Below are 20,214 nucleotides of genomic sequence, written 5' to 3' on the forward strand. Positions count from 1 at the left end.
TCTGCCTTGGAGGGCTTCACAGACTCTGGCCACCCAACTTATGGGCCCACCCAACCTGCTTTTCCAATGAATGGCTGGTCTTTTCTCACGCTTCATAACCTTCTAAATCCTATCAAACAAGAAACAGCTGGCCTCAGTGAGCCCCAGGCCCAGCACTAGCAGCAGCCAGCCTAGATTTACAACTTGACTTTGCCTGGGAATCTCCAACCACAGCATGACTTGCATCTATCTCAGTTTGCTTTAGGTCTCAGGAAGGGTGGCCTTAGGCAAAACATAGGCAGGTGTTGACACTGGCCTGTGCCACCCAGAAACTGCAGGGCCAGTGCACCCAGTGGACAGCTATAGACTACATCAGAACAGTACCCCCATGTCTGTGCACAGAAGGCTCAGACATGGTCCTCCATGGAGCATGGAGATAGTGTTAAATGGTCAAAGCCAATTCTTGCAGCTGACTGACATGGGTAAATCCCTCTTACTGACTTGACAACAGCAACCCAGTCTCTACCACAAGTGGAGGATGTACTTAGCCCACGTGAATGGTGCACCTTGAGTACCCAGCTTGGGAGATAGGGAGGCTGTGCCATGGACCCTACAAGACGCTCACTGTTTTAGGCCACACTACCAAGACTTGGAGTCAAGGCAGCCCTCCCCAATACATGAAAACAAACACAGGAAGGATGCCCAATGAGGAGGGAAAAAAGAGGGGGGCGGATGAAAGAACAGACAAAAACTCCAGAAAAAAGAGCCAAATAAAATAGAGATAAGCAATCTATCAGATACAGATTTCAAAACACCGGTTACAGGGATGCTCAAGTGAGGACCTCAGCAGCATAAAAAAATCCAGTCAGAAACAAAGGATACACTAATTGAAACAAAGAATAATTTACAGGGAAACATCAGTACAGTGGGTGAAGCTGAGAATAGAATCACTGATTTGGAACTTAAGGAAGCAAAAAACAACCATTCGGAACAATGAGAAGAAAACATATGCAGAAAAATGAGGAAAGTATAAGCAGCTTTTAAGACAACATCAAGAGGTCCAACATTCATATCATACGGGTGCCAGAAGAAAAAAAAAGAACAAGAAATGGGAAATCTATTTGAAAGAATAATGAAAGAAAACTTCCCTAGTTTAGTGAAGGAAATAGACATGCAAGTCCAGGAAGCACAGAGTCACAAACAAGATGGATGCAAAGAGGACCACACCAAGACATATCATAATTGTATTGCCAAAAGATAAAGAGAGAGTCTTAAAAACAGCAAGAGAAAAGCAGTTAGTTATTTACAGGGGAGTTCCTATAAGACTGTCTGCTGACTTTTTAAAGAACTTGGCTGGTTGGAGAAAATTGACAAGAAGTATTCGAAGTACTGACATCAGGGGCCTATAGCCAAGGCTGCCTTTCCCAATGAAAATATTGTTTAGAACCAAAGGGCGTGTAGAGAGCTTCTCAGACAGGGAAATCCTAAAGAAGTTCATGATCACCAAACCACTATTATATGAAATGTTAAAGGGACTTATTTAAGAAAAAAGAAGATCAAAACTATGAACAATGAAATGGCAAAAATACACATTTGTATTTTTGCTCTTGTAACAAAAAGCACCGTCAGTGGCTTAAAATCACAGTTGTCATTGAACTACACAGGTTGTCTTGGATCCCACTTAGATCAGCTTGACCTGGCCAGGCTCCTCTGGGTTAGATTCTAGGCTGAAGTTAGCTTCAGGTCTTATCCTGATGTGTGTTTCTGTCACAAATGCAGGCTAAAGTAGAGGCCACAATCTGAGAAATTTTTTCAAAAAGCAGAAAGTCCAGAGCACAGAAACTGTTGGGTCTAGAACATCTTCACCTGGAGAGGCTCCAAACTGGATAAACATTTTTTGTCTGCCAAGATTTAAGAACACAGAAACCTGATTTTTCCTCTTTTTATTCTGTGAACAGAATGGAAGTACTGGGATTATTTAAGAAGAAACATGAATTTCAGAGGCCTGTCTTCCTCTGCAGGATACTTTTTTTAGAAAGGGCTCTTGAATGTGTTATTAATTTGGATTATAAGATTATTGTTTTTAAGAGTGTTTAAATCAATTACAACTTTAATACAAACATCATTGAATGTTTTCCCTCAATTTTTTAATATTTCTCTTCATTTTCATTAGTCCAATTATTTATAGTTTACAGTTTCAACGTATCATGTTCTCTTTCTCCCAAATTCCTTATACATCAAAACAGCTTTGCATTTCTGTAAACATTTATGCAGCACTCTGATGTAGCTGAGAAGGTGTAATGGGCTCTGGAAAAACAGATGTTCCATTTACAACTACGTATGGGCTTTGTGATGCCCATGTGTTAGCAGTAAGAAGGTGAGGGCCTCACCATAAGTATTTTCTGTTAAATGATTCCAAGCAGTGATTTCCAACCTTTTTTATTTCATGGTACACATAAACCAATTACTAAAATTATGAGGTATACCCAAAAGCATATTAAATTTTTGATAATCTGAAAAAATAGATATACTTTATTCATATTGGACATCTATTGTCATTTTTTTTTAATTTTGCAAGTTAAGGCAAAAGAACTCAGTGCCACAAGAAATAGGTACTTCATGTTTTAAAATTTTTTGTGGCACACAGTTTGAAATATCAGATATAGAGTGTTTTAAGGAACAACTCATAGATTTATATATTTCTTGGGTCCTAAAGAAATATATAAACATATTATAAATACTTGGGTCCTAAAAAATCAAATTTTATTTGTGAAATAACTCACCAATCCATGTCATAGAAGCGGAAAGTGGTTTTGACAAGTACATTGTAAATATCAAGTGTGTTTAGATCCTAATTAATAAAGCTATTAAACTTGATATCATCATTGCATTGAATGCCAATTAACCCAATGGCAATTAACACAAATGCTAATAATGATTTACTCATTTAGAGTAACTAAGCATTTGTATTTAATAAACACTTTTTCATACATATAATTAGTAATATTAATTAGTAAAAAAGCAATTATGTATATGACATAGTATGCATATGGTTCCATCTATCTATCTACCTATGTACCTACCTATGGTACAAAATCATTTAATTTTTGTGGCTTTACCACAAAATTAAATGATTGGGAAGTAGGTTTCCAACATATTTAATCTTACACAAAAAGCCAATAAAAATGCTTTGCCCCAAATTCACTTAGATAATAAAAGTTTACCCTAATGATTGCCTCTTTTTCTGGGTATATTCTTGCTATGGCTTTTATAATTTTCTACACACAGAAAACCATGTTTTTTTTTTCATGCTTTTCCTTGGCTTCCAGGTGTTCAATTAAGAACACATAAATATTTGTTTTTCCACAATTCAACCCAAAGCACAAATACTACCAAGCCATTCAGTCTATCAATAAACTTCCTTTTTCATATGTTTTCTTACCTTTTTTAGTAAAGCAACTCCAGTTCATTCCTTTTTCAGATTTATTTTTAAATCAAAATCTGCATAAATATTTTAACTCAATTTCCTGTATATTTATGCAGTTTTAGATTTTAATTCAAACACTGGTATAGATATTTCCACATCACAACACATTATCTTTGAATTCAAAATTTGACTTCCTAATTATCATCTATAACAGCATGCTTTTGTTGTCTTTGTTTTTGTTTTGTTTTAAATTTTTTTTTTTTACCAAGAGATGCTGAATCCAAATTAAAACTAAAACACTGTACTTCATGCTGAAAAGTAAAATAAAATACAGTGTTCTGGCATAGTACACAGGCATTGTAGACAGACTGACTCAATTCACACAGGAGCTAAACCCAGGTTGTCATCAACTTCTTAACCCAAGTCTCAGCTCTCTCATCTATAGTTGGTTCTAATACAATATATACGATAGATACAGTCAACATTTGACTTTAGTCAGGTCTTTAAAGTGTGCTAAGAATCACATTATTATACTAGAATCACATTATTATATTATAAATTACTTGTTTTTAAACTAATAAATTTAAACATTATCAGAAAACACATTATAACAGATGTAGAACTGAAATTCATTTTTGGAATTGCATACATTCCAGAGATTGGTTAATGGGTCTCTGCCTGAACACAAATAGGTCGAGATCCAGGTTTTTTCTTGTAAATTCAGAGAAGTTGCTTTTTCTCTGTAACATTATAATTTATTTATTTGAACATGTTATGCATATAAGCAAGAATCATCAATATCTATTAAATCAAAATAAGCAGTTAATTGAAATATTTATAATGCTCACATAATTAAATTATTTTGGAATAAATTAAATATGGCTAATTTTTAAAATTTAAAATAAAGACATGTTTTAATGCAGTATATAGTGCAGATGAAGAGCTACTATTATGATTGGAACAGCAAAGACAACACATTTATTGAAATAAGGCATGCAACAATTGTGTCAATGATGGCGATTGCCTTTTGTACAGCAAAGCAGACCAAAATGTTGTTCATTTGAACATTCTTTAGATTCTAAAGTCCTTTCTCTCCCAAGCCACTATTACCTCATTCTTATTTTGTTTCTTTGGAACATTATCAGCAAGAATGTTTCATTTTCCCACAGGATCATTCCCTGTCTCCCCACTAGAGGGCCAAGAGAAGTTCTTGGCACCGATACGTATTTGTTGAATGAATTAGTCATCTGTGACCAGAAGGGGGATCCACTTTTGTTTTCAAGTTTATGAGTTGACTCAGACACCATACGTATTTTACAAATATACAGTTATTCAATTAATATGTATTTGTTACTCAGAATATAAAGGGTATATAAGAAATTCTTACGTGAAATTTTATGTAGTGTGCAGTTTACATAAGAAAGTAAAAGTTGCTTTGTTTTTGACACCTGACCCATTTTGCATGGATGTCATCATTTTTGTGTGCTGTATTGATTTATTTTTGTGGCTTTATGGTCCTGCAAAGGCCCACTTAGTTTAATTTTTAAGAATTCAGGATGCTACTACAATGATTTCTGGAAGTTGACTAGAAAAAAATTCGACAACTATGGATATTAGTTCTGCCTGCATGAGCAAAGAGAATTGGTGTACTTTGCAGTGTGGATTGCACTAAGCCCTCCCTTCTCAACCTGCTACTTTCTCGCTTGCTCTCTTTCTCTCCCTCCCTCACATACACACATGCACATACAAGCACACACATATGAGATCTGTTCAGAACATATCCAGCCATGTAATATAAAAAATAGAGACATTTATTGAAGAAGATACAAGATACAAGAAACATTGTACAGGAGACAATGACACTTCAGTATTCTTCAAAGTGGGAACCTTGAGACCTCATTCATATAGCATCTCTCCCACTGTATGAAACTCGCCGTCAAATCCTTTGCTGGAATCAGCATCAGCTGCTCTATCGTATTATCCTGAGTCTCATCAATGATCTGAAATATCTCTTCTTTCAAAGGTGATTTTTAGTTTTTGGAAAAGTCTGAAGTCACATGGTGCCAAATCTTGGCTGAGTCACCTTGGTGATTTGATGCTTCACCAAAAAACTCTGCATGAGACACGATGCATGAGCAGGCACATTGTTGTGATTAAGCTGCCCATCACCACTAGCCCATAGCTGGGGCCATGTTCATTGTATTGCATCTCTCAACCATTGAAGAATATTGAAGTAGTACTCTTTATTCTTATTTCTTTCTTTATTCTTTATTTCTTATTTCTTGTGCCACAACCCATTTCATGCCAAGATCCTGCATCAAAATCTGGGACACAGTAGTTTTGGAATCCCCAGGTTAGTGTCTAGTTTTCACAGTGTCAGTCACTGACCTTTGTTGACTGCAGCCTGTACATGTTCAACATTCTCAGGTGTCCTGCTTGTTGTAGGCCTTTCAGAATGTGGGTCACTTTCAACAGATTCCCGACCATCTTTGAAGCGTTTGTGCCACACTTTTATTTGCACTGCCCTCATTGCCTCATCCCTGAAAACCTTCTGAAACATCTGAATAGTTTTTGCCAAGTAATGTTCAAGTTTAATGCAAAATTTGATGCAGATTTGTTGCTCTACTCACTCAGCCATTTTGAATGTGACGGTCACATGCTCACTCACACCACCATCCCCACTGACTTGTACAGATATGTCATCATTGTTCACACACACACATTCCAATTCACTGTCCTTTGCTGCCAGGTAACATCAATGGCATGCAAACCATTCTCATTATACTAACAATGGACTTTGTATATATACACACACAAGATGTAAATTCCTGGCTAGATAGAAGGAATGAATGACATGTTTTTGTGATACTCACTTATATCATGTTTACTTGAGAGAACTTGAAGAATTGAGATGAATACTAGCATTTCATAAATGAAGTAATCACCATTTTAAATTCCTTAATGGTACAAGTCTTGGGACATATTATATCATAGATTGTCTCCTATTAATAAATTATTCAATTCCATTTTTAATTTTTAAAATTTAAGTATAGGCATTAAGTATTTCTTAGCCTAGTTATATATATATTTAGATTTTCTGATCTTTTCTAATAATATGTCAACCCTACTTATTCTATCATTATACTTGTATAATTTGTTAATTTAATTCTTTTACATGAATTTAACTTTTTTTAGGAACTAAAGAAATTAATGGAAATACATTAATTTCTTTTCTTTTTTTAATATTTTATTTATTTATTTATTTTTAGAGGGGAAGGAGAGAGGGAGAGAAACACCAATGTATGGTTGCCTTTTGTGCGTCTCCTGCTGGTAGTTAGCCTGCAAGGAACCGGCCTGCAACCCAGGCATGTGCCCTGACTGGGAATCGAACCGCGATCCTCTGGTTCGCAGGCCCGCGCTCAATCCACTGAGCTATGCCAGCCAGGGCTAATTTCTTTTCTACTAAATGCAGTATATTCTTCTTTGCAGTCTGGGTTAAGGTGTGACTTTTTTGGTTCAATTCTGCTCCCAGACATGAACTCTTCAATGATGTCCCTGTAATTGGAAAATTCTGGACACTTTTAATTTCTAGATTTTTATTTCACAAAACCACTTAATTGCCTTCATTTAAACATCCAATGCTTAAAGAAAGTACTAAATATTCAATTAGAATTTTTGAATGTAAACTGTTTGCTATTAATTACCTAGCCAAGCTAAGACTTTCTTCATTTGTGTTATAGCAGAGATGATTAAAAGTCTCATAGAGTACTCAACATAATAAAAGAATAACAAAACACCAACAGACATTACACCAGAGATAAAAAATAGTCACAAAATCTTTCAGAGAGACATAGATCAACTACAATGAAAGAAGAACCAGATGATATCAGATCGGTCAATAGCAACACTGGATATTAGAAGACAACAAAATAAAATTTCCACAATTCTAAGGGGCCATGAATTTTATCCTAAATTTCTATACCTAGAGAAATTATATGTGCATTTTGAAGCTGTAAGTAGGCATTTTTATAAATGTGAAGACAAGTAATATGTATTCCCCACCTACCCTACTGAAAATGTGCCCGGCAAAATAAAGAACCACTTATGTAATTTAGGAAGAAAAAGTAATGGATCAAGAGAGTATTGACAGAAAGTTGTCTTTGCATCAAAGTAAACTTAGAGATCAATCAGCCCAGAGCCAGAGCCTCACTCTTGCAAAGGATGGATACTCAATAGATTATCTTATACTTCAAAACTCTTAAGGGGAAAAAAACTGGATACAATAATAAAAATTAAGGGTAACAAAATAGCAAATCATTTAAAAACTCTTATGTGGGGAGGTTATTAATATATTTTTAAAATGTTTGAATTTACAGTAAATAGTAATTTACATATTTACAATTATATGGAAAGAATAAGCCAGGGAGATTTTAGAGAGTTTAAACTGTTTTTAGTAAAATAAAAACACAGTTTCTAATTTTTAACCTGGATAAATAAAGAGATGTGTGTGTGTGTGTGTGTGTGTGTGTGTGTGTGTATACACACACTACAATTCCTAATAAAAAGAAATAAGGGTTTAGTCCTGGATGGTGTGGCTCAGTGGATTGAGCGTGGGCCTGCAAACCAGACAATCACGGTTTGATTCCCAGTCAGGGCACATGCCTGGGTTGCAGGCCAGTTCCCAGTGGGGGACACATGGGAGGCAACCATACATTGATGTTTCTCTCCCTCTCTTCTTCCTTTCCCCTCTAAAGATAAATGAATAAAATCTTAAAAAAAAGAAATAAGGGTTTAAAGTGTGGTGCTAGCAGAAATAAGGTAGAAAACTGTGGGTTCCACTATCAGCTTTCTGGGAGTTGTACGAGGCAGAATTCTAAGAGGATCCTTAATGTCTCACACTCTTATGTTATCTCCTGGGCAGAACTGGCGATTACAATGTGATATCCCTCGAATTATCCTGTTATATGGAACAGGTAGTTTTGCATATGTAACTAAGGGAAAGAGGATTTTGCACATGTAACCAATTTGGAATTGGGCGGTGGGAGTGGGCAGGACATTTTTGAGGATCATAAGAAAACCCTAGATTGTCTTGAACAAACTGTTTGTTAGAATATGTATTTTATAGATGCTCTCAGTGAAGTTCGGAAACACATAAGGATCACAGTGAAGTGACACTAAGTCACCTGAGAGAAAGCCTGAAGCGCAGGGCATGGATAGACGTAGTTGATAAGCTGATAAGGCCTCAGGGACTCTTGTTATGTGGTGACAAATAAAAAGCCGCTTCATAAAATTGACTACTATGTTTCTGTGGAAAACAAAACTTGTAAGTGATGAATTTGAATATTGATCTGAGGAAACTGTCAATTCGTGTGAAGATGTGGCCAGGTTTCTTTTGTTGCTCAAAGTAAAATACGAGAAAATAGATAGAAATAGAAGGAAGTATATTTAAACAAAAAGGAGATCAGTATATGATGATTCATAAAATTCTCAGTCTATTTAGATGGCAAAGTGTTAAACTGAAATGGTTGCTTTTACAACTATGACATAAAGAAGTAGATGAAGAAGTGCCTATATGAAGAGTAAAGATAGGGAATATATGAAATGGATGTTCAAAATGGAGTCATTTTAACAAAGCTGCTAAAATCATTAACATTATGAGGTTGAAACATGGAGAAAGACTTCGCTTGTTCTAACTAGCCTGAACACTTAAACGGTTTTGAACTTCCAGTCCTGCATCGGAGCCTGGTTATGATCTGCACTTCCAGACAACCTTTTAATTACTCCTTGAAAAACTCACAAATCCAGGCCACCAATTGCCCCGTAAAGAGTTCACGTGTACATTCACCTGACCGCCATTATCCAGATCGCTGGGATGTGACCAGACCTTCTGGTAGGCATCTTCCGAACCAACAGGCATCCGTCATTCTGACTGGTGAATAGCTGACTAATAACAATCCTGGACCAATCCTAGGGCTACGGTTGAAGGACTGACAATTCTCAGTAATACACTTTTTACCATAAAACTTTCATCTTTATCTTCTTCTTTGGAACACTTCTGAGGTTTAGCTTACGCATGTTTCCAGTGTGCAAACTCTCAGACTGTTGAAAAAATACCATTTACTTCTAGTAAAGCCTTCAGATTCCTTTTTTAGTACCTTTGACATGTACAGTTTTATGCTAAAAACTCAGAAAAATCATAAGGTCGTTGTGTACAGTCACACAAAAGCTCTTTAAAGAGGTTGTGCTTCACAGATGCTCTCATTCCAACCGGAGGACTTCTAAGAAACTCAAGGTCATTGTCTCTCAGTCACCTCAGCAGATCAAGATAAAGAAGAGATTACCCCCCAAACAATTGTAGTTGTAGATTTTGTTAAGCAAATCAAAACTTGCCAAAGTTTACAAAAATAACAATACAATTTTGTGAAATTTTTATCTGCGGAGTAGGCTTGGCATTAAAGGGAAGAGTACAAAATAAAAGAAGGCTGTTATTCCCAAAATCTACCTGAAGGAGGCAGTCTGATAAAACTACATAGTGGCAAACAAAACTGAGTTCTGCAAAATGAGTAGTTGCTAAATAAGGAGAAAAACAAAAACAAAAACAAAAAAAGAATGGCATAGAGGATGGAGCTAGGAGTCCAAAGGGAGAAGAAAAAAGCCCAATCCTTTATTTGAAATCAAGTAATTCCAGCTGTTGTTTACTTGTCTGGATTTCAAAACTGGTTTAGACTGGTTACTTTTTTATGTTCCATTTTCCTACTTTTTAAACTGGAATGTCTACCGGTGTCATCCTACACCTGTTCCATCATCATCGCATGTTAAAGTTTTGGGGGCAGATAAATTGTCTGCAGTTTTACAGGCTCACAGACTTAAAGAATGTGCCCCAAAATGGATTACATTCAAGAGCCTCATCCAAACTGGGTAATAAGTTAAATTATAAGATTTAAATTTAGATGAAAAGATTTTGAATTTGAGCTACTGCTGTCACAGGGATATTTTTAGAGACTTGATGATAAAGTGAATGAATTTTGCATGCCAGACAAATGTGAAATGTCAGTGGCCAAAGGACTAACTGGGCATAAATGACGTCTCTATAATATTAAGTCCTCTCATTCGATAGCATAAAAAAAATCCCAAGGACTTTATTGAAGTTTTCAAATTCCATACACAATGCTTTTATCTTTAGGGTTAAGTTCAATTCTATATACTTTACAGAGAATTTGTTGTTTTACTTATCTGAATGGAATCTTAGTATTTATCATATTTTAGCATTATTTGTTCATATGGAAAGATGCTAACAAGACTGATAAATAAACTTTACATGCAGTTACTTTCCTTACCTTGTGTATTAGTTATTATAATTTGTGGGTTGATTTAAAAAGATTTTGTAAGCATATATCACCTAAAATAAAGTTTTCTCTTTTATAATCATTGCATCACTCTCCCCCACCCCATAACATTGACCAGTACCTCCAGTCTTGGTTTAATAGTAGTGGTAACTATGAGGGCTTTTGTTTTATTTCCAAGAATAAATGTATAGCTCAACCTTAAGTGCAAAGGACGGAGTTGTTTGAGGATACATATAAATTTAACCAAGTACAAGGGCTTGCCCTACTTTTCAAAGTTTTCAAAAAAAATTAATCATAGATGGGTGCTAAATTTTCCAAATACTTTTTTAAATAATTGATATAATCATTCTCCTTCTTACCTTTAAATAATAATGTGATGGATATTTAAACTCTCCTTGTCTTTAAAAAACACCTTCTTGATCGAGATTTATTTTTAAATATTTGCTAATAGTTAATTTGAAATTATATATTTAAGGGGACTTCGCCAAGATGGAGGCATAGGTGGAAACACTGTGCCTTCTCCCACAACCAAATTTGAATACAACAAAGGTTTAGTAAACAAAGACACAGACAAAGAACAGAAAATTGAATTGTACGGAAGTCCGACAACTACGAACCCTTCAACCGGGACTGGTAAGAGGGGCAGAGCCAGCAGCAGAGCAGGGTCCGGCAGGAAAGATCCCCTGACCCAGGCACACAGGCAGCACGGGCCGGGCCGGGGTGCCAGGCAGACTGACTGAGGTCGCACATTCTCGCACAGTGAGATGGACATCACAGGCCCCAGCGGGCGACCCCAGTGGTGGAGGGCTCACTAAGGTCGCACATGTGTGCGGGGAGAGCTACACCAGCCAGAGTGGTTATGTTCATTTTTATCCTCACTTTTTTCTCTTTAATCTGTATTGCCAAAAATCTGTTCTCTGTGCACTGTATTGATCCTTTCAAAAAACTAGTGCTTCTGAAAAAATAAAAAAAACTTTCTGGTGCCACTTTTGTCGTCTATTGTATTGATTTTTGCACTTGGTTTTATTTTCTTTATTTAGCTTCTTGTGTGCCTTTTTAAAAAAATGTCCAAGTTAAATTCTAAACTTATTTGTTTAATTGGTTTTCTTGTAACTTTATTTTGTTCTCTAAAAATGTATTTAAAACTATAAAATTTTCTCTAAGAACTGCATTCATGCCCTGGCTGGTGTAGCTCAGTGGATTGATCATGGGCCTGCGAACCACACGATCATTGTTCGATTCCCAGTCAGGGCACATGCCTGGGTTGCAGGCCAGTTCCTGGCAGGGGACTCACAAGAGGCAACCATACCCTGATATTTCTCTCCTTCTCTCCTTCCCCTCCCCTCTAAAGATAAATAAATAAAAAAATCTAGAAAAAAAACCTTCAAACTTCTAAAAAAAAAAGAACTGTATTTATTTCTGTCACAAATTTTCATTATATTATTTTCACTATCCATTAGTATTAAGTCTTTTATAACTATTTTAGAATACCCTCTAGAATTTAAAGTTTATTTGGTAATAAATTATTTAAATCTAAATAAGTAAGAATATGTTTAGATTTCTTGGTTTACCAATATCAAATATTATTGCATTATGGCATTCATCATAATATAGTTATTAGAATTCATAGACACTAGAGTTCATTGACAAAAGTTCTGTTTTTTAAAAGCCCATATGTGTCCAAAAATAATTTGTAGTCTATGTTGGGATTAAAGGAGGAAAAGTCTTTTATCTTAAGTTTTCTAGCTCTTATTCATTTTTCTCTTCCTTCTAGTAGAATTATTTTTATATGGTTTAGTTTGAAATCACTAATATATTGAATAGCTTATCCATTTTCCCATTTACATATATGCTGTGGTATTTACTCATATATTTCTTATACTAAATATTTCCCATTATTTCTTATAACTTCCTGATTATAAATTGTAAATGCACCCTGTATTTCTTTAAGTATAATGATAACACATTATTGATCTGTGTCATGGATTCTCTTGTGGTTGATATATTTTGTTCAGTATCTTCATTCTCTTTTTTTAAAAGATTTTATTTATTTATTTTTAGGGAGAGAGAACGGGAGGGAAAAAGAGGTAGAGAGAAACATCAATGTGTTGTTGCTTCTATCATGCCCCCTACTGGGGACCTGGCTCATAACCCAGGCATGTGCCCTGACTGGGAATCAAACCAGAGACCCTTTGGTTCACTGAATCCAATGAGCTACACTAGCTAGGGCTCCTCATTCTTTTAAACTGGGTTCAATCTCCCAGCATCTAGTATTTTTGACACCTGACTTCTTATTTCCCTAAAAGTATTACTTTGGGGATAACTTATGTGTCTGTATTCTCTAGGCATCTTTAAAGAGAGCTGAAAGGAAGTGTTCAAGTACTCAACCACTGTGGCCACTTCACTGGTTGCCATTCCATCAGACAATTAAAGTAAGGAATTCATAGTGTTAGAAATAGTCATTTTGAGGAAGAGGCAGCTTCCTTATTTTGAAATAAGGAGCCACTGTGGGAGGTGGCACATGTTGGATAGGGGCAGAAGTGGAAAAGTGAACCCCGGAGAGCAAGGGATCTGCCCACGCCAGTTTCATCAAATCCTCAGCAGGGCCGTTTTGTTGCATGAAACAGCCTCACTGGTACTGGGCTGTCCACAGGGCAGAGGCAGGCGGTAACTGTTTTACAGCCGTGGGGAAGGAGGTAATAGCAGATCTTAAAAGCTTCCGGCTCACCTCTGCTCCCTTTAAAGCCTCTAGCGACAGTTGGCCACCGGCTATAGCTCCCAATAGGAGTGTGCAGAGACCCACAGCAACAGAGCCTCAGCTTTCGGCTTCTCCAAATATTTCCCATAGCTTTGTAGCTCATGTCTCTGATCCATAATTCTCTTGTGCCTTTGCTACTTCTGAGTGCTGATAAGGATAGGAGAAACCCTGCAGCTGGTGTTGTGTCAACGCTTTAGGACCCAAGGAAGCTGAACTTTGTGATGAAGAGTATGGAAAATTTTATAAGACTTTAAACAGCAGAATGATAAACTCAAGTTGACATAGGAATATCACAGATTTTAAGTAAAGGTAGGATTAGGTAGCAGCTAGGAATGAGTGACCAGAGAGGAAATAAAGGCAAGGCCCTTGCCATTACAATTTAAGAAAAACTTAATACAGGAGGCTAGAAGCGGGAGGAAATATCTCACTAATTAACTCAGCAGTCCTGAACTCTGGTTGATAAGATTGCCAGGCGCCCCAAGCATCACAAGCAATAATACAGCACAGAAGGAGAGAGTTCTTGAGTCTGTGCTGAGAAAAAGGGGCTTCTGTAACAATCTTACTAAAATGAGATTGCCTGGTGTTCTGAACACCACAAGTGGGAATTGCACGGGAGAAAGAACAGAGCCTACGCTGGGAAGACGGGGCCTCTGTAACAATTTCACTAAGACAAAAAGCTTTTACTGAGAAAGGAAACCGGTGAGAAAGGAAGGCTTTGTAGCTGTACATTATTCCCAAGATGTAGAATGGGGGAGAAGAAGGGGTATCTCTAGAAACCAGCTGGGGTATATATTCCCTGAACCCCAGTAGTCAGCATACTTAGATTAGCTAAGTACCCACCTGTAGCCTTGGCTCAAGTTTGTCTAGAACAAACTCTAATGCTTCGGATACTCTGATGTTATGTTTTTCCTTGATCCTAGTTTGAAAATTGTGAGTTTCTTTTTTAGAAGAAAATTAAGAGGTGGTACCATTTGGTTGCTAAGATTATGCCATCTTAATTAAACACCCCAATACTGATTTGCGATTATCATATTAGTCCCTCATCATTATATTCACTTTTTAAAACTTAAGTTGTTTAATGTCTCCTTCACTCAGTTACATTTTAATAAATCATCCAGTTTCCTTGGCTTTTAAAATACAACTCAATAGAGTAAGCAGATTTTCTAATTTCCTCTGGAGCAGAAGTTATGCATCCTGCTTGTTTACATTCATTTCAATATGACCCAAGTACTTTGTTATCTTCCATTTGTCAATAAGTAATTCAACAAGGTCTTCTTCCCTTCCAAGCTATCCACTTTCCTTGCATTTTTCATGTTAAGGACAGGTTTTTTAAATGAGTTGAGGATTTAAGCCTTTTCTTGAGTCATTAATTTTACATGTCTCATGATTTATTAAGTGCTCTATATTCCTTGGTAATACTTACTGGGTTTTGCTCTGTAAACTTAACCAGTGCTATATTTTACTTTGATACCTTTAAAAAAATTTAATACTGTTGTAATTCATTTCTTTAAAATATGTATAATTAATTAGAAAAATTAATATATACATTTTAATTTAAATCAACATTAAAAATTTTAGAATAGTTTTTTTAACAATCAAAACACAAGTATTTTTAAGTTCATAAAGTTGAAAGGTATTTTATCTCCTTTCTAAATTTCCTTCTAATAGTCTTTGTCACACAGTATAGTCGAGAATAGAGGTCTTCAATTTTTTAAATATTATGAGAGCTCACATTTATTGTATGTATGCTTTAATATGTTAAACATTTTATATGCATAATCACATTTATTCTTACAACCACAGAAACAGCTGAATGTGGTTCTACTGTGTTTAACAAGATTCTGAGATGCTTTTCAGAGAAAACAGACCAAAATAGCGAGCTATAGACCAAAGGGTGCTCAGAGGAGAAAAGTTTGACTTCCAGCTGTACCCAGAACCAAAGTCTCACCCCTATTCAACTGGAACAAAAGAACCAGGACATAACCAGAATTTGAACACCAGGACCCTTCAGAGGCAGACAGTCCATTGTGTGTCAAAGTTCCAAATCTTTCAATTAAAACTTTCCTAAATAACATTTCTACGTAGGCAGTTAGACAGACATGAGAAGAATAAGGACGATGACCCAGGCAGAGAAGACCACCAGGGTGGAAAGCCCTGAGTGTCTAGTAATGGGAAAATCTGAAAAAACAAGGCCCTCTACCCCCAGGGTAACCTTTCCTCCCCCAGCATATCACCCACCGACCAAGGGGTTCCGACCCTCCCCTGACCTTTTCCCACTTGGCGTGTCATTAACTATGCGGTAAACCCTATTGGAGGAGGAACAAAGGACCAAGAGGTAGCCTCCTTTGACTCCCAGACAAGCTTTTGCATGACCATGCCCTGAAGCACTAAGTCCTAGTGACAATATCTGGGCCCCAGTTGTGTTTCAGCCCCCTGCCCAGAAAAGCTGCCAAACCAGACAAGCAAGGCCGTGGCTGGCATCAGGACAGGATGAATTGGCTAATGATCCCTGCCCCAGCACCAGCCATGCCTTGAAAGGACACACCTGGAAAGCTGATGAATATTCTGCTGGGATCCTCCCCTGAGACCTCCAGATAAATATGCTCAACAGAGGGCCCAGTGTGGCTCTTTCTGTGGAGCACTCGTGTGCCTGACCCACCCCCTGCCCCCAGGCACATTCTCCTTACCTCTCTCTTTCTCCTACGCTCCAAGGGCCCTTCTTTTGCCTCTGTAACTTGTTTTCGGCGCCTCTTTCTTCTATAATATACAGATGATGCCTCTGTGACTTTCTAAAAACACTTCCTCTTACAGTTTGAGTCTTCTCTCTGAACGCTTTTTAAGCGAGAATTCAAGAACTGAAGTTGCTGAACCAAAGTCTGGTTTGACTTCACCAGTTTAATATGTGGTGCACTTTCACCACCATCACTTCCACGTAACTGTTTCCTTTACCTCTTTAAAAGTGCCACCTGATCGATCCCTGGATAGGGGAGTTCTAGTTTTTGAGCCTTCGCTTCCCTTTCTCCTGGATGAGGATCTTTCATAATAAAATAGCCAGGTTTTCTCTGCTGTGATGCTTGGTAGTGAATATTTTGGCTCTGCTGGTGCTGGATGAACAAACTTTCTGTTTTGTAACATTATTTTCTTTTTCTCCCAGATGTAGATTCTAGGACACAGATTTGTTGTGTCACATGTCCATGATAAAATAGATATTAGGTATTCTTTGTTAAAGTAAAAGACAAGTAAGAAACTGAATATAAAAAACATGAAAATCCCTGCTTTTTTAAAAATAGAATGTATGCATTGGAAGGGTGTGTACTAAATTCTTATGGGTGTGCTTCAAAAAAGAAAATACAGCGTGCTACATCGTTTCTCATCAATTGGAATTAAAAATTCCCTGCTATTTCATCTATGTATATAAACTAATATTTTCCAAGATGTAACTTTATCACACCAATTTTATTTTTTAAAATTTTAAATTATTTTATTGTTGTTCAATTACAGTTGTCTGCATTTTCCCCCTACCAATCTCCTCCACTCCAGCCAAACCCACTTCCCTCCCTTGCTTCCACCCCCCAAGTTGGTTTTTGTCCATGTGTCCTTTATAGTGGGTTCTGGAAACCGTTCTCCCCATTATCCCCTCCCACCTCCCCTCTGGTTACTGTCAGATTGTTTTTAATTTCTCTGGTTATATTTTGCTTGCTTTTTTCTTTTGTTGATTAGGTTTCACTTAAAGGTGAGACTACATGGTATTTGTCTTTCACCTCCTGGCTTATTTCACTTAGCATAATGCTCTCAAGTTCCATCCATGCTGTCCCAAAGGGTAGGAGTTCCTTCTTTCTCTCTGCTGTATATAATTACATTGTATCACACTGATTTTAAAATTAAGACACTTGAGCTGATGAGTGTGGGTTGGTTGGTTGGAATATCATCTCATATCCAGAGGCTCACATGCTTGATTCCCCATCAGGGCATATGCCTGGGTTGCAGGTTTGGTCCCTGGTTGGGGCTCATTTGAGAGGCAACCAAACTATGTTTCTCTCTCACATTGATGGTTCCCTTCTTTTCTCTCTTCCTTTCTCCCCCTCTCTTTAAAATCAGTAATCAGGTCCTCAGTTGAGGTTAAAAAAGTTAACACACATGCTATAATGTCCAGTTTTCTAGTGAAACAGTTTTTTTTTCTTTTATGTATTTATTTACTTATTTTTCAAGTACAATTTTCTGTCTATTACTCCCATCCCAGCCCATTCCCCCATGTTCTCTGCCTCCGTTCCATTTCCACCCCCTTAGTTATTGTCCACATGTCCTTTATACTAGTTCCTCTAAATCCCTCCCCTTTTTCCCCCTGAAATTCCCTCCCCTCTCTCCTCTGGTCACTGTTCCCCTGTTCTCTATTTCAGTGTCTTTGTTTTTATTTTCCTTGCTTGTTCGTTTTGTTGTTTAGCTTCCTGTTAAAGGTGAGATCATATGGGATTTGTCTTTCAATGCCTTGCTTATTTCACTCAGCATAATGCTTTCCAGTTCCATCCATGCTGTTGCAAAGGGTAGGAGCTCCTTCTTTCTTTCTGCTGCATAGAATTTCATTGTGTATATGTACCATAATTTTTTGATCCATTCATTTCTCAGGTAAAATGTAGAAGAGAATCTGGGACAGGAAAAGTGGCAAGCCAATACTTGGAGAAAATTATGGTATATCTAATTATATACCATAATTACCTTTAATTTATTTCTATAAAATAATCACTTCTTATATAAATTTTCTGAGGAGTCATGACCTTTTTTCCTTTTTCAGTTTTCTGAGATCTAATAAACAGTTTGGAGATAGTAGCCAAAAAAAAAACCCCTCAGAAAATTCTAAGATACACATCCATTTGCAGTTCTGTTTCTTTCTCTTTTTTTCTTCCTTCCTTCCTTCCTTCCTTCCCCTCTTCCTTCCCTCCTCTCTTCCTTCCTTTTTCCTTCCTTTCTTTTGCCTTAAAAAATCTTTAAAAGATTTTAAGATGTTTTTGGAAGTATAACAAGTACATGAAATTTATAAAAGGGTTTTAGAAGTATGCAATATTTTATATTTACTCATTGTTCTCTGAGTCATAATCAATCTACATCTGAGATAAAAGCAAGCAGAAATGATGCAGACACTGGCCCACAGAGTCCACAGCATTGTGAATGAGATACGGAGACAAATTCACACAAACTACCGAGTCCTGTGGAGGAAAAGGGATGGCACAGCTACTATCTCAAGGGGAGAGTACCCCGACCCTTGCCTCAACAGGCTTTTACTGGCTTTCTAATAGCATACATCAAAGAAGGTTTTCATTCATTACACTTAGGCTTGTTTTAGGTAATTACTTTTTACAGATAGCAACAGAAGGGATGTTACTGATTACTTCTTACATATTAACAAGAAAAAATGTTGCAAATGCAAGGGAACAATAAGAGTAATAGGTTTGCTTACACTTAAATCCTTGGGAGAATTAGCCCTGACTTCAGGACATTGAATTAATGAGTGAGGCATGTCACTTTAAAGTTACTTTAAAGATATGCAGCAAGCATTTGCTGCTTGAACTCAGGGAGAGAGATTTTTAGCAGGAGCAAGTCACAAAGCAGCCTAGGTATAATACGGGCCTGATTTCCCATGGGAGAACTGATCCCTGGGTTTGGCATCCTGCATTCCACACACACCTATGGGCTTTCCCATAGGGCTGAGCTATATTTGCCATTCCATACAGATTGGTTCCCTATATAGAAATATCTCCTAGAAATTTTGAGATAAAATTTTTGAAACAGAAAAATTTTGAGATAGAAATTCTGTTTCATTTTTTAAATCTCTATATTAATGTATTTGATAAAGTTGTTACCAGGGAGACTGGAGATAGGAGTTCCCCCTTCATACTTCTCGCCTTGCTCACGGGAGAAGAGTTCAGGCAAGAGACAATGCATATAGTGGAAAGGAGATAGTAAGTTTACTGAGCATGGTGCTGCAAGCAGGTACCTAGCTAGTCTGAATGCCCTGACTGTTGGGATTTTGGGGTTTCTATGCTTGTGGCTGGCTTCTAGGCTCTTCCTCCTTCCCTTTCTAGACTTTGGGATTAATGCATAGTTTCAAACGCTTTTTTTTCTAGCAAGTTAAAACAAAACAGACAGAATTTCAAGGACTCTCCTCCTCCTGCATAATCATGGCTTTTCTTGTTATTTTCAGAACATCTGGCAATCTTACAGGACCAGACTCAGGACATTGAATTAATGAGTGAGGCATGACTTTCTCTTCCTCTCTGCCTTGGTTTACTATCTGTCCTACCTAACAGTTTTACAATTGAGTCTGGGTTAACTTAAAAATAGTATGCTTTGACTTTAGTGGGAGTTGTGGGAAATTTGGCATAGTCTGTATTTGGAAATGCATCAATATGGGACATGTAGCTTATCACTCCTCAGTTACTCTAAATAATGTATGTTTCTTATCAAATTTGCTATGAATGTTGTATGTGTGAATAGTTATTTCATAATTCAAATTTCTTAAAAATGTCTAATTTAAAAAAAATGAATATATCTCTGCTTCCAAATGTTTTGTTTGCCTTCATAGTTTATCCTGTTTTCTTAATTCAGTTAATGTGATCCATATTGATTGATATGGTAATGTTAAAACAAACTAACATTCTCAAGATAAACTCCCTGTTACCACATTGTATTTATACTCTTCTTATTCTACT

This window comes from Sturnira hondurensis, unplaced genomic scaffold, assembly GCF_014824575.4.
Source record: "Sturnira hondurensis isolate 20B ecotype Veracruz unplaced genomic scaffold, ASM1482457v3 Scaffold0000880, whole genome shotgun sequence".
Taxonomy (NCBI): Eukaryota; Metazoa; Chordata; class Mammalia; order Chiroptera; family Phyllostomidae; genus Sturnira; species Sturnira hondurensis.